Below are 12,794 nucleotides of genomic sequence, written 5' to 3'. Positions count from 1 at the left end.
GCAATAAATTACATTTTAAAATATATTAAAATAAAGTGGTTATTATTATTTTAAATTGTAAAAATATATTACAATATTACTGCTTTTGCTTTATTTTGGATCAAGTAAATGCAGGCTTGGTGAGCAGAAGAGTATCTTGATTTAATTAGTGAAGAAAAAACTATGTTTTTAAGTAATAGTAATACTTATATAATTATAATTTTGTGAAACATTTCGATTGATTGTGACTGAACATAAGACGATAACATGATATAATGTACTAGATAATGACACAAATTTCAACAAATAGAAGTGTTTTTTTTCTTTAAACTGCTGCGCATTAGGGCCTAGCCTCTGTCTAACATGCGTGTGTGTGTGTGTGTGTGTCTGTGTGTGTGTGAGAAAGAGATAGAGAGACTGGTCAAACCTGTCTGTGGTGCCTCCTCTTTTGACTCATCAGCTCTAAAGTACCCCACACCTTGAATATTTCAACTCGTGGAGGAAAAGTATATCATCTTTCATGCTTTACATATCTGAATTCACACGAATCAGCTTCAATTAGAATGTAGCCTTAGCCTGGACTTGTCTTTTAATAAGTTCTCTTTCTTTTTAAAGCGTTTATCGCAGTGCACCAATATACAGACCTTAACGTTTCTGGTTTGTTTTGGTAAGCTCTAGTTTCCTCAAAAGATTTACTTATTACCCCCAAATTCTTGGAAGGACTCTCTGTATGTGTCCCTGTGAGGATATGTTTTGCCCTCTAGCATGCACCTTCAGAATTGCCTCTTTGTTGAAACCAGGCATGTGACGTGCCAAAACAGGAGTGCAAGCTAGAGGCGAGTTTGATTGTAGACCTTCTAGTTCAAGTTTAAGCTTGGACACTTTAAGCCTCAGTGCTTTTTTGTCTTGCTGTAGTCTGTACTTTAAACAGTCTCAGTTTTCATTCTGCTTTTGAAGTCAATCCCAGGTGTCTCTAAATATCTAAGCCGCTAAGTATTTAAATATCTCAAAGGGACAGTTTACCCAAAAATGAAAATTCTCTGATTAGTTACTCACCCTCATGTCGTTACTGTAAGACCTTTGTTCATCTACAGAAAGCAAATTAAGAATTTTGTTGGAATTCAAAAGCTTTCTGACCCTGCATAGACCGCAACGCAACTACCACGTCCAAGGCCCAGAAAGGTAGTAAGGACATTGATAAAATAGTCCATGCGTACTCTTGTCATGGTACTTTTGTAAATGGCAGCAGAGACTGACCCAGAAAAGAAAAAGTCATTGAATAAAGTCGTTATTGTAGTTTTCTTTGGGCACTTGAACTTCCAAAATGCAGTTTAAATGAAGCTTCAAATGTCTCTAAATGACCCCAGCCGATAAAAAGATCTTCTCTAGCGAAGTCTACGTGAACTTTTTTTTTCCAGTTCAATACGGTCAACACAGTTAGGGTATATCAAAAACTCCCGTCTCGTTTTCTTCTTCAGCGTCCTACACAATCACATTGCTGTTGCTGTTTTTGACCTTTTTTTGTAAAGGGCATTTGATCTATTTTGCAAGCTCACTTTGTAAACACTGGTTTGGTACTTCTGCAGCGATTTAGAATGATTTTGAAGTTGGGGAAGAAAATTAGATGTTTTTTTTTTTGACATACCCTAACTGTATTGGCCAGAAAAAAACAGTACACACAGACTTAGACAAGATGAGCGTTTGAGGTTAAAAAGTATATAAATTGTCAATTTGTTATGAAAATCAAAATGACCGATTGTTTTGCTAGGTAAGACCCTTCTTCCTCGTCTGGGATCATTTTGAGCCATTTGAAGCTGCATTTAAACTGCATTTTGGATGTTCAAGCTTGGGGGCACCATTGACGTCCATTATATGGAGATAATTCCTGAATTTTTTCCCTCAAGAAAAATAATTTCTTATCAACAGAAGAAAGAAAGTCAAAAACATATTGGATGACAAGGGGGTGAGTAAATTATCTGTACATTTTTGTTCTTGAAGTTCTTGAAGTGGAATTCTTCTTTAATCAAAAAAGTGCATGATAAAGATATTCTCTCTCAAAAAGAAAGAGTCGGCTCTGAACCTGCCCACAAACACTTCCACTAGTTAGTTAGTCGAGAAGGTGCTGTGTTTTGCGCTGTGAAAGCAAGTTTGTTTTGTTTTCATTGCCAAAAGATGATGATGTGAAGAATGAGTAGTTAAAATTAATTTATTCCACAATACCACACCAGTAGAGTTCGAATGTTTTGTTGTGTGCTCGACTGCTCATCATTTTACAGAGGACTGCTTCTCTAAACTTGGCGAGTTTAGTGCGGGATTCCCTAAACGCTTGTTCATGAAAGATAAATCTGTACCTTCTTTGTTTAGATATACAGGTGTCTCCGAACCACAGTTATGTGTATATTTTCAATTGAGTGCTCAAAAAATATTAAGATTTTGCAGCTTTAGGTTTTCAGGTAAACCACGATATTTCTGAAATAGTTCTGATAATTCACTGTGAACCCACTCTTTTTTAAGAATGTGTCGATTTAATGTAGACTATCGTTTTAATAGGACAGAATATAGACATATTTTGGTTTACAAACTGTTCTGTTTCATCAGTTAGTCACGTAAGCACTCAGCTAAGGTATCCACCGTTATTGTTTTGTGAAGCATTTACAGTTCAGCAGCTAAACTTTAGCTGTGGGCACAATTTGCTTTGTTGTATACGGAAAGACCAATCACAACAGACTTGGCCAGCTGACCAATCAGAGCAGAGTAGGCTTATGAAGAAAGGGGTTTACAGACCTTGAACTCAGAACTACTTCAAACGAATTGTTTAGAAAGCATTGCAAAATGATTCTAATATTAAATGTAAGTTCTCAGAAAATTACAATGTTTTCTTACTTTAGATCCATTTAAGCTTCTTGTAGCAGACTCCAACACAATATTAAGACACTTTACAATTCCACATGACCTGCTCTTTAACAATGTCCTCGTATCTTTCTGGGCCTTGAACGTGGTAGTTGCTTTGCGTCTATCCAGGGTCAGAAAGCTAGATACACATAGACTAGGAGTTACTTGCTCTTCTGTCGCTTCATTGGCTTCTTTTTATGGTGCTAAGCACTTCTGTGTATCTGAATCCTTATGTAAACCGGCCAGCGGTGTTGAGCCCAGCTGGAAGCTGTAGTTGCTGACCAGAGCAGCTTTTATGAAGGCCCTGTATTCTTGTATTCCAATTATTGCTTCTGCTGGTTTAGAGAAATGCACTGGAAAAAAAGAATGACCTCATGTGAAATAAAAGAAGCAGTTTGTTTTCATCATCCACCTTATAATTATTAATGGTGCTCGCTAAGCAAAGCATTACTATTAGTATTGCTCATACTTGAGGTTGGAGATTTGAACACACCCCTAACAGTAAGTATTAAGTCTTAGTGCATAAATCATCCTGCACCATTGTGCTAGACATAAATGACACTTTAGATAGTTTGTAAGCAATTAGACCACTGACTTTTTAACCTACTTAGACTAGGTTTAAAGGGATAGTTCACCTAAAAATTAAAATTCTGTTTTTAATTAGCCACCGTTATGTCGTTCAAAACCTGCAAGACCTTTGTTCATCTTCGGACCACAAATTTAGATATTTTTGATGAAATCTGAGATAGACAGCAGTGCAACTGACATGTTTAAGGCCCAGAAAGGTTGTAAGGACATTGTTTAAATAGAATGAAATGACATCAGTGGTTCCGAAAAAACATTCTTCCCTGAAAAGAATTGCAGTGTTGTATACACTATACATTATGTTTCACCTCCCATTGCTTTTACGAGAAATCATGAGCAGCTTTCAGTTCGCGGAATTGGAGCTCAAGGCACATGTTCTTTCCATTAAAAGCGTGACTTTTTGAATGGAGTTGAAATTAGTCAACGTTTCCTTTTGTCTTCCAGCCAAGGATGGGTTTGTCCGATTCGCTTCGACCCTGTTACTATTGATTACAGACAAAGAGTTGTTTTAACTGGATTCCACTGTATTAAAGCATATAGTCCAGGAGGATTTCCCAGGTACTTCTGTTTCTCCAGTCTCCTCTGGAAAGTTGACCGTGTGAGTTTGGAGCACACTCAGCAGAACCATTGTGTTTGTATCTTCCCAGAGGAATTGGAGTCGTGTTGTTGCACTGATCCTAGCTGTTCTTTCCACCTCAGAGAGCAAAGAGTCTCATCGGACGGAGTCAGACCCATGGAAAATGGACCGTGCTCCATTTCTCTGTTCTAGACTTAAAATGTTTGATTGTTAGAGTTGTCTAAAAGGTAAAACGGAAGCTGTGTTTATCACTGTTGACTGAGACTCCTTCTGCTTGTAAATAATCACATAATATGGGCCCATTTGATTGATTCAAACGTTAACCCCTGAGTTCGAGAATCTTTTTGAATGATTCATTAAAATGACCAGGGGCCGGATTCACAAATATCTTCTTAAGAAATAAATTAAGAAATTTCTTAAGATAAATTCTAAGAAGTTCGTAAGAATGTTCTTAAGTGCAATTCTTGAAAAAATCTTAAGATATTCTCAAATATGTTCTTAAGAACATCTTAATTTCTTTCTTAAGAAAAAAAAATGATACATCTATCTGAGTGAATACATGGCTGAAGACGCATTTATAAACACTTCAACGTCTTTTTTGCGGTTTCTGGAGATTATCCTAATAATCATAAGCACGCACATTTTCGTCACGACAGTGTCTGGCGCTCGGCTTCATGTTTTTAATGCGCCGTGTTTTTGAACCGTTACTTTTAAAGGGTCTGTCTTAAGCTTTGGCGATCAGTTTATTCACTTTTGTGTTGTATTTTGTTGCCTCGTCTGAATGAACGCTTCCGTTATGTGTGTGCGCTGCTACAGCAAACGCGTCCTGCACATGCGCTAAATACGGCCAAAGATTATGTCGTATTTTTATTTATTTTTTTATTAAATCTCCCTATCTGACTCGATTTTGTCGAGTTGCTACTAAGTTTTGATGACGGCAAAAAGTAGGGTCATGCACAGGCTAATCATGACAGATCATTGTTTACATTATCAGTCATTGCTGTCACTTCAGCGAACTCTTGCTCATCTCTAATAATAGTCCTAATATGTATTATATGTAGCTAGTAGTGTTGCAATGCTTAAATATAACAGTTAATTTGAAATAACCCAATCAATTAATTAAATAATTCTTACTATTTGGGATTTAAGACAAGTCTCGGGCTATCCTAACTTTAAGAAGTTATTTACGATGGTTTTTAAGAAGATTCTTTTCAAGAATTTGAATTTTCTTAATTTTTGTCTTAAGAACAATCTTAAGTAAAAAGATAAGAATATTCTTAAGATGATTTTTTTGGGAATACAAAATATTCTTAACTTTTTTCTTATTTTAAAAAATAAGAAGAAAATGGCAGTTAAGAAGAAATTTCTTCTTAAGAATGTTTCGTGAATCCGGCCCCAGATAAGTAAATGTCAGTAATTTCTGAATTGGTTCGTAAATCACTTTCTTTGTGAATCAAACTTCACTGGTTGTTCTGTGTGCTTTTGGTTCAGTAAAAAGAACAGGTTCACAGTCATTTGTTTGTGAATCAGGCTACACTGAACCGCTTAAAAGAATCAGCTCATTTGAGACATTTTCTTCATGAATTAAATTCTGGTTGTATTGCAGTCGCTTTGGATTAAGTTAAAAGGACCGGTTCAAATGAGTAAATTGTTTGTGATTCAGGCTTCATGTGATTCATGCTTCATGAGATTCATGGCCGAAGCAGGAGCAGTAATACCACGCAGCACATGTGCAAATGCTAAACTAGCTGGGAACTCATTTCTGATAATACTCCACCTGCTTCGTACGGTGGCCGACAGAGGCCAACGCGCTGCAAACAAGAAAACACATGCAAACAGAAAAAACGACAACAAATTAAGAAAACATCTCCATCAGTTTGACAACACAGGCGCTGCAAATCCTCGCAACGCAAACACAAATACGGAAACGCGCTGCAAATTCTCACAACACAACCAAACTCAGAAACGCGCTGCGAACACACGAGGGTGCTGCAAACTAACAAACGCGCTGCATATAGCACGGACCACAACGGAAATGTTTCAGGGGGACCTCAAAAAGTGACGAACTCATCTTGGACCTGATTATTTCTATCACTATCACCTTTAAGTGATACTATGCTATCACTAAAAGGTAATAGTTCACCGATAACACCTCTGCTCTGACCAACAGCCACTGAACAAATAATCAGGTCCCAGATGGGTTCGTCACTTTTTGAGGTCCCCCTGAAACATTTCCGTTGTGGTCCGTGCTATATGCAGCGCGTTCGTGTGTTCGCAGCGCCTTCGTGTGTTCGCAGCGCGTTTCTGAGTTTGGTTGTGTTGTGAGAATTTGCAGTGCGTTTCCGTATTTGTGTTTGCGTTGCGAGGATTTGCAGCACCTGTGTTGTCAAACGGATGAAGATGTTTTCTTAATTTGTTGTCGTTTTTTTCTTTTTGCATGTGTTTTCTTGTTTGCAGCGCCTTGGCCTCTCTCGGCCACCGTAGCTTCGGCCATATTAGAGTGTTAGAGAATGAGCCTATTTCCAAAAAAAGTGGAGTGTTCCTTTTAATGTTTTTTTTTTTTAATCAAAAAGCCTGTCTAATTAATTGAGTTTTACAGTTTTATTTTTACCAAAGTCTTTTTCATTATTTTCTGGATTCCATTTTAATGGTTAATTTTTTTTTTTTTTTTGGTGAACTAACCCTTTAATTGGACTAGACTGGATACACGGTATGCTTTTGATTCATTAAAGAGCATCGGTTTACGTGAATCACTTGTTCAGGAATTGGACTACAGTGGTTGATAAAAAATGTTTTGCTATTATTTTGTGGTTCAAGAATGTAGAAGGAAGGTTTTGCGAAAAGTACACTTAGTCATGCTACACCACAAAAAAAAAATCCAATTTGCCCTCAAAGGGAATCTTATGCATTCCTGTGCATCAAGTGCTCCGTCAGAGTGGGAGAGTCTCTAGTACGCAGCGCCCTGAGTGTGACATGTCTCAGTGCGGCCCAGAATAGTGTGAGGAATGCAAGCCCAGGAAATGTAATAAAGAGCTCCTGATGTGAGAGAACAGGCTGGCTCAAGGTAGCACAAACAGACAACTATGCATGAAGGAACACATTCAATCCACTCAGCCTATTTCAGATTCTTGGGCCATCCACCGCAAAACAAGTCAAATTTAACTCTTTGTTTATTAATTAGCAGTTGATTTCGATTCGGATGCATAAAGATTCAATACTTGTTTTTCCAAAATGTACTTACTCCCTTTTAGACCATTTAACTATGCTGAATAATATAATTCCCTCTTCATTTTAACACAAGTGAACCAAATGAACTTTTTTTTTTCTTGACAAGTGGCTTTGAATTGAAAATAGCTAGTTAATGCGTGATACTGGAAAGTAATTGAAGGCTATTAACCTTTATCTCCTCTTAAACTCCCTCATGAAGTTAACATCCTCTTTAATGAGAGACATCAAGTTGAGGGAGGAAGAAATGAAACATTATTCAGACTTCATAAGACCTTGGATCAGATACATTAAGCGTTTTTTCAGTCTTCAGGCGCGTATCTCATATCTCAGTTATTTCGGTAAACATTTGGCTGTATATTACTGTAGATCGTTTTCTAATGCTGTAACCTGGTAACGTAATATTGAACCATTCAGTTCTGAAACCAGTAACAGGCCTCCATAAAAACGTGTTGCAGATGTACGTAGAGACTCTTCTTCTGCTGTATTTTCATTTAAATCAATGGAGTCTGTGACTCTTGAGAACTCTAACAAGACAGCGGCACTTATTGCACCCAACACAACTGCAGCTAATAGCTGACCAGATGAAAATATCTTTGATGTTCACATCTTGAATGTTATCAATACTTTATTGTGTTAATATAATGAAGTAAAATGACTTTATTGTATTTGTTATTGGGTTGCTAGGCTGCTGTTGCTTTTGGATTACTTCCTTCTGTGTGACATATTTGACACGTTTATTGGAGACAGAAGGAAGTTAAGAAACCCTCAACAGTTAGAGAGCGGTAAAACAAGATTAGTTATTTGAAGTTTTTTAGACACTAACCATTCAGAAGTATTTTTACATATCTGTTTTCTCTTTTTTTGTAATTTATTCCTAATGCAAAGCTGCATTTTCAGCATCATTACTGCAGTCTTCAGTGTAGGGCTGGGCGATTCATCGAAAAGTAATCGAAATCGACATTCAGAAAAACAGTTGTGCTGCTTAATATGTTTGTGGAAATCAAATTTATGTATGTGTTTATTTATTTATTTATTTATGCAGAAATTAAGAAATTACTGTGGCATGCAACGTGTTATGTAGATTTAGAATCACAAGCATATTAGAATAGTTTCTGAAGGATCATGGGACACTGAAGACTGATTAAAATATAGTTTAATTAATTAAAATTTTGTATAACATTTTAGTATTCATTAATTTTGCTTTATATTTATGTAAAACTAGCTTGTGATTATTTGCAAATATATTTTCATAATATATACTATATAATATACAAATTCAAATGTATTACTAGAATGAGTGAGCTTTAGATAATGGCAAAGATCTCTTTTAATAAGAATGTAGAACATTAATGTGCATAATTAACTGACCAATGCTGATCATTTAAAAAAGAATACTGATAACAGATATGAAATGAATATATTGCAAAAATATTAATAAAAAAAATTATATTAATTAAAAAATACAACATTTTATATTTATAAAATCCATTTAATTTAATTTTGTTTTATTTTTACTTTTATTTATTTTCGCCCTGTGAAATATATATTTTTTTCTCAAATTCTGTTTTATTTTTACCAAATTCTGTTTTCCATTAATTTTCTGGTTTCGATTTTCATGGTTTTATTCAATTTTAGTCATCAAAAGCATGTCTAATTAATTGATTTTATATTTGTATATATTTTAATATTATAATATTTATATATTTGTTCCCAGATTCTGTTTTACTTTTTATTTTTATTTTTTTTATTTTTTTTCCCAAAATACCCGTTTTTTTTTTCCTTCTGGATTCTGTTTTTTTCCATTTTTAAATTTTCTTGATTCTGTTTTTGGTTAAATAAATAAAATAAAAAAATATAAAAATGTCTAATTAATTGAAATTCTGAAACTTACGCAATTTAACAGCAATTTATTAAAAGTTTAACAAATATTTCATTTTTAAGGCCCTATAATTTATTTTTTATTTTTACCAAATTCTTTTTCCAATTCATAAGTTCCATTATACCAGTTCCATCTAATTCCATTAGATTCAGTTTTAATGGCTTCATTCAATTTCAGTAGTCAAAAACTTATCTAATTTTTTTTTTTTTATATATACATATATAAAAAAAATCTTTTATTTATGGATTTATGTTTATTTATGAATTTATGCATTTATGCATTTTTCTGATAAATAAATTCTGGTAAACAATTCCTTAAATAATATTATATATAGATATAATTAATATATATATATATATATATATATATCTTTAAATTATGTTTTATTAATAATTTTAGCAATTACTGTAAAAAGTTTTCACCAGTTTTAACTTAGTTTAACTCAGTTTAAACTTAAGTTTCAGCAACTGCCTTAAAATGTAAAGTTAAATCCACTTAAGTCATTTCAACTCATAAGTTAAATCAACTCATTTTTATTGTAATACGTTAAAATGACTTGTTTTAAGCTGATTCAACTTAAATTTTTAAGGCAGCTGCTGAACTTAGGTTTTTAAGATGAATCTGGTAAAAACTTTTTACAGTCTAGTAGTAGTAGTACAATTACATTAAGTAATATATTTCTATTTCAGTTAAACCAAACTTTGATTTTGACGGGTTCCTGTGAAGACCTTAAAGTTTTAGTATGTGTGTGTTTGTACATGACATGATGTATGTATGGCATAGGATCTCAAATATAGCTCTAGACTCTGATTGATGAACGTTGAACATCCCAACTGACCTGTTACTCACACCTGGCACTGTGAGGGCCGTACTGGGGACCAACATCCTGCTGCAGGCCATAGCATGCTGGCCAGGATGTGATTAATGGGATTGCCATCAGCACATTTTAGTAACATTTTAGCTATACTACTACATATTCAATACAATTCAAAAACTGTATTTGGGTGTACACTAACTAGTCAGGAGCATTCAACACTGTAGTTTGTAACTGAACATGATTTGTTGTTAGCTTTTTTCCTCTCTTCTAATCCATGGTGCCCTGCTGGTGCAATCCAAATGCTAAACAATGAGGACTTTGTTATTATTAGCCCATATGGAGTTTGGGCAGATGATTAAAGATGGTTAAAAAAATCCCTCTGCCTCATACCAGCACAATAATATGTCATTTATATTCAGCTGGCAGTGGAAACATAGGTGCGCGCTGGTTACGAAGGCCTCGGCTCCTGTGGAGTCTCGTCTTCTATTATTCAGGATGTGTGGACCTGGACGACCTTGCTTTCCCAAGGATAAGCGTCTCTAGAAGTGTCTTGTCTGCTTTCTCTCTTGTGCCAGTCGGTGGTGCCATGAGCAGAACCTCATTAATGCACTCTGGAGATTAACCTCAGCAGTAAAGTTGAAAGCCAAGTATAGCTCAAATCCTTTGACTTATAGTCTGTTAGGATTTAATAGTCTTCTCGCATGAATGTCCAATGCTGCAGTCACAGAGGAATGTTTTGATTTAGCATTTAGCTGTCAGCTCATCTCCAACACTTTCTCATGGAGTAAGTGCATTGGCTGGAGATAAATGCCATTGTTTAATGAGCAATTATTTTTGTGTTAAAGGTTCTAAAAACCAATATGCAGAACCAATCATGGTTGTTTTTCTGCTTTTTGACAGTAGTAATAATTCTTTATTCATGCAGCGGTAAACTGTAAAGTTTTTGATATTGAAACATTTTAATATAACAATGCTTTTTGAATAATAATACTAATACTAATAACAATATAACAATGAAATAATGATGACACATTGTTTATTGATATTTTTGTATTTTTACTTTTTAACAGTAATAGTCATTCATCATCCATAGAAATGTAACATTTTTATTAAGTATAACAATTTTAATATAAAATAATAATAGTTCTGATGTTTAATGATTTTAAAATTTAATTATTGTTAATTGTTTACATTTTTTATTTTTCAGAGTAATAGTTTCAGAGTAATTTGCCATTCATTTGTAATATAACATTGCTTTATGAAAACAACAACAATAACAAAAATAAAGATTATACAGTTTTTTATATATTTTTTTATTAATGAAATATAACAAATATAATGCAACATAGAATTATAAAACTAATAGTGATTATTTTTTAGAGTAATAGCCATTTGTCATTTATGCAACACCAAAGTATACAATTTTAATATAATATTGCTTTATGAAAATAATAATAATAATAATAATAATAGCAATGAAATGGTTAGTTTATAAATTATTTATTATTAATATTTTTATATTTTTACTTTTTAACAGTAATAGTCATTCATCATCCATAGAAATGTAACATTTTTATTAAGTATAACAATTTTAATATAAAATAATAATAGTTCTGATGTTTAATGATTTTAAAATAATTTAATTATTGTTAATTGTTTACATTTTTTTTATTTTTCAGAGTAATAGTTTCAGAGTAATTTGCCATTCATTTGTAATATAACATTGCTTTATGAAAACAACAACAATAACAAAAATAAAGATTATACAGTTTTTTATATTTTTTATTAACGAAATATAACAAATATAATGCAACATAGAATTATAAAACTTTTTAGAGTAATAGCCATTTGTCATTTATGCAACACCAAAGTATACAATTTTAATATAATATTGCTTTATGAAAATAATAATAATAATAATAATAATAATAATAATAATGGCAATGAAATGGTTAGTTTATAAATTATTTATTATTAATATTTTTATATTTTTACTTTTTGACAGTAATAGTCATGTATCTTTAATTTTTTTCTTAACAATTGTAACAATTTTAATTTTAAATATCTTTATGAAAATAATATTGTTGTTATAATTTTCAATGATTTTAAAATTTAATTATAATTTTTACATTTTTTATTTTTTACAGTAATAGTCATTTGTCATTCATAGTATGCTATTTGTAATATAACCTTTTTTATGAAAATAATAATAATAATAACAGTCAAGTATAACATTATCAAAGAATTATGAAAATAATAAGTTATTATTATTACTTTTATTATTAAGTATTTTAAAATAATTTAAAAAATGTTTTGTAGATTTTCACAGCAGTAAAGTATACTGTTTGTAATATAACATTGCTTTATAAAAAAAATGATGATATTAATAATAAAGATGATAAATTTTTACACTGTCATTTATCATCCATAGATATAAATATAACATTTTTATTAACAAGTATTAATATTTTAATATAACATTATTAAAAAAATAATCGTTTTTAATAATAATATTTTTTTCAGAGTAATAGTCATTTGTCATTCATGCAACAGTAAAGTATACCATTTTTAATATAACATTGCTTTGTGAAAATAATAATAATAATGAAGTAATTACTGATCATAATTTATTTATTATTAATATATATTTTTTTTACTTTTTGACAGTAAGTTATTTGTCAATCATACAACAGTAAAGTATACTTTTTTAATATAACACTGCTTTATGATGATGATAATAATAATAATAATACTGATCTTAGTAATAATAATAATAATAATAATAATAATAATGATGATAATGAAATAAATAATTTATAATAGTTTTCCTTTTTGAA

General features: G+C 32.2%; 1 protein-coding gene across 1 annotated transcript in view; it reads left to right on the top strand.

Annotated features, from left to right (window-relative positions):
• oxsr1b (oxidative stress responsive kinase 1b) overlaps nucleotides 1-12,794 on the top strand; it is a 73,428-nt gene that overhangs the window by 4,689 nt on the left and 55,945 nt on the right. The window lies entirely within an intron of this gene.

The sequence above is a fragment of the Garra rufa genome, chromosome 24 (genome assembly GCF_049309525.1).
Source record: "Garra rufa chromosome 24, GarRuf1.0, whole genome shotgun sequence".
Taxonomy (NCBI): Eukaryota; Metazoa; Chordata; class Actinopteri; order Cypriniformes; family Cyprinidae; genus Garra; species Garra rufa.
The sequence above is the reverse complement of the archived record's forward strand: the minus strand, read 5'-3'. Positions and strand labels throughout refer to the sequence as shown.